This window comes from Schistocerca piceifrons, chromosome X (genome assembly GCF_021461385.2).
Source record: "Schistocerca piceifrons isolate TAMUIC-IGC-003096 chromosome X, iqSchPice1.1, whole genome shotgun sequence".
Taxonomy (NCBI): Eukaryota; Metazoa; Arthropoda; class Insecta; order Orthoptera; family Acrididae; genus Schistocerca; species Schistocerca piceifrons.
The window spans coordinates 859,531,078-859,534,282 of record NC_060149.1 but is presented as its reverse complement, the minus strand read 5'-3'; the positions used below and the strand labels follow the sequence as shown (position 1 = coordinate 859,534,282).

At 47.1% G+C, this 3,205-nt stretch overlaps 1 non-coding gene across 1 annotated transcript; it reads right to left on the bottom strand.

Annotated features, from left to right (window-relative positions):
- Nucleotides 1-748: 748 nt before the first annotated feature.
- On the bottom strand, nt 749-948 carry LOC124723879. Its single transcript, XR_007006558.1, has one exon. It is a non-coding gene; the product is annotated as a U2 spliceosomal RNA (small nuclear RNA).
- Between the last annotated feature and the right edge of the window lie 2,257 nt (nt 949-3,205).

Genomic DNA, 3,205 nt, shown 5'->3' with positions numbered 1-3,205 from the left:
AAATCCTGCCTCAGGCATGGATGTGTGTCATGTCCTTAGGTTAGTTAGGTTTAATTAGTTCTAAGTTCTAGGCGACTGATGATCTCAGCAGTTAAGTCGCATAGTGCTCAGAGCCATTTGAACCATTTGAACATGAGACCAAGTGGCTGAGGTGTCGTGGGAGTGGAGAAGAGATTGAAACATCCTTCACTCCCCTAGACCAACAGGTCTCAGCAGGATTTGTTTGGGAGCAGTATACCAGGACTTACTTCCACCTGCATGACAGTGCAACCGAGTGACAGAAAGCAATTAACGTTGGATGTCTTCAGCTATTTGACGATGGATACCACCCATTTTGGTATCGGAGGAAGTGACTACCTGGCCTGTACGAAGCCTCCAGAGATGTCACGAAAGCGTCTGTAACGGTTACATGGCGAGTGTAATCCGATTGCAGCAAAAATGGTACTCACCATGCAGAGTGACTACTATGATCAATTTAATTAATTGCCTATCAATCTTAAGGCAATAACGTGCCGCCAGGCTGGTGGAGCGAGGGCGAGAGTACCGTATATATCATTCAAGAATTGGAGCAGTAATCAGTCGTTTTTTCATTGTGGAGCGAACTTTTAATGGAATTTTAGTCTTACACCTACAAAGGGAAAGATGATCATCGTAATAGAATGAGCTATATTATCGAATTTATAAGGTAATACATAGTTCAAACGTGGTATTTACAACTCCTCTGTGCTGTTAGCTTGAGAGACTTCATGTGTGTTAGGACACTTGTTTACTTTAGAAGATTTAGAATGTGAGGAGGTACCCTTTGACAGAGGTAGAGCATGCTCTTAGCGCTCCGTCATGAGCCAAATATGAGTTTCATATTCTAGCCATGTGTTGCAGGACGTGGCAGATGCTAAGCTGACAAGAACAGACATTTCTTACTGATGAGAGAATACTCAGTGGAAATATAGCCTATGCCACAGTGCTGTAAAGGATTTTCGCAAGTAACAGGACTTCAGAGATGTGAAAAAGAGGGTACGAACATTTCTTCTATCTTTTTTTTTCCTTTAATGTAATTTCCATTCCCCATAACGGGAGTCTGGCAGCAGCATAAGCGCTGCTCTTCAGCTGAGAGACATAAATAGACAGGAAGACATTTAAAATAATATAAAGAAGAAAACATGGCGGAATATAGAAACAAAAGAGGCGAAACATAAGGAAAGAAAGCATACAAAACAGTGATTGTAAATCGGAGACAAAAATCTAAAAAAGTTTGTTACACCAAAAACACAGAATAGATTAAAAGGCACCAGGCAAAGAACGGTCGGATCATAGAAAGTCGTAGAACTATTAAAACAGCCAAGTGACGGGCAGCGTAGCACAGAACAGTCGTAGACGATAAACAGGTCATGTACACAATTAAAACCACATCACTAGATGACACTGTATAACGGCACCGAAACAAAACACTAACGCAGCATGTTGAGAACGAATCAAAACCTGGGAGGAACTGCCAGGGGAGGGCCAAGGGAAAAGTGAAAAAGGGATAAGGAGGCGAGGAGGAGGGGAGAGAAAGTGGGATGAGTTGGGGGCCGTGCTGAAGGAGAGCTGGGGAGGGAAGGGACAGGAGAGGAAAACAACTGAGGAGGGGGTGCAGGGACTCAGGGAGGGAAGGAGGAAAATCCACTCTGGGAGAAGGAAGGGAGAGGAAAAATTGGTCCCTGGGGAGTGGGGGAACAAGGCCAGGTTACAGTTGGAAGGAAGGGTAGATGTCACAGCAAAGTTCAACATCCGGGAGGGGGAGATGCTGGAAATTGCCTTGCTGATAGAGATGGAGGGTGTGATGATGAAGAGAGGGAGGGATACAGTGATAGAGGCGTGGCAATGGGCGGGGGTGGAGCAGAAGGAGGAAACCAGTGGGTGGGGGGATCAGGCCTGCAGACAGTGTAAGGGATGCGGAGATGTTGCAGGAAAAGGAGGAGGTGGGGGAAGGGGATGAGTTCATACAGAACTCGTGTGGGTGAAGGAAGGTGGATATGGAAGGCAAGGCTGAGTGCGTAATATTCTAGGGTTTGGAGGGCCTTGTAAAAGCGTGGGGGGGGGGGGGGGCAGATGGTTGGGTTGGAGATCCAGGCAACGCTAGCATAACAGAGGATAGGACAGATGAGGGATTTGTAGGTGTGAAGGCTGGTGGAAGGATGCAATCCACATGTCCTGCCACACAGGAATTTCAAGAGGTGCAAGTGGGAATTTTCCTTCCTGGTGCATGGTCAGCAGGTGTGGGATCTAGGTGAAGTGATGTACGAGGTAGGGGTGAGCTGGATGATATGACCATAAATGGTGAGGTAGAAATCGACAAGGCAGAAGGATCTGGTGGTGTGGCCTATCATGATTTCCTCTGTTTTGGAGGGTTTGAGACGAATAGGAACAACTGGTTAAGCCAAAAGGGCCGTGTTGGGTAGCCATGGAGTCTATAGCGCCTTGCCATGGTTCGCCCAGCTCCCCCTGTCGGAGGTTTGAGTCCTCTCTTGGGCATGGGTGTGTTTGTTGTCTTTAGTGTAAGTTAGTTTAAGTTAGACTAAGTAGTGTGTAAGCCTAGGGACCGATGACCTCAGCAGTTTAGTCCCATACAACTTACCACAAATTTCCATATTTTTTACAAGTGGTTAACTGGTCATGGTGGGTTTCGAGGGTGTGTTGGGGCCATTGAAAGATAGTGTAGAGAGCTAGGAAGGCGGTATCATCAACATACTGGAGGAGGTGGGCAGGAGGGGGTGGTTTGGGAATATTGGTGGTGCACATGAGACAGAGGAGAGGGGAGAGAGCCCTGGGGGACGCCAGCAGTGGGATAAAAGATACGGTAGTTGGTGTTGTAGAGGGTGACGTAGGAATGACATTGGAATGATGGCGTGAGAGGAAATAAGGGACCAGATGGACAAAATTGATAGGCAGGGCGTAGGTTTGGAGTTTAAAGAAGAGACCAGGATGCCATACACGGTCGTTAGCATTTCATAGGCCAGGGGAAACAAAAATGGTTGACGGACGAGTGGTAACCTGGAGGGAGCGAAGCTGGATGAGATTAAGGAGTTGGTCTTCAGTGGAGAAGGAGGGTTGGAAGCCACACTAGGTAAGGGGGGTGAGAGGTGGTGTCAATTAAGGAGACGATGGATACAATGTGAGAGGATGGATTCGAAGACCTTACTGAAGACAGAGGTGAGGCAGATGG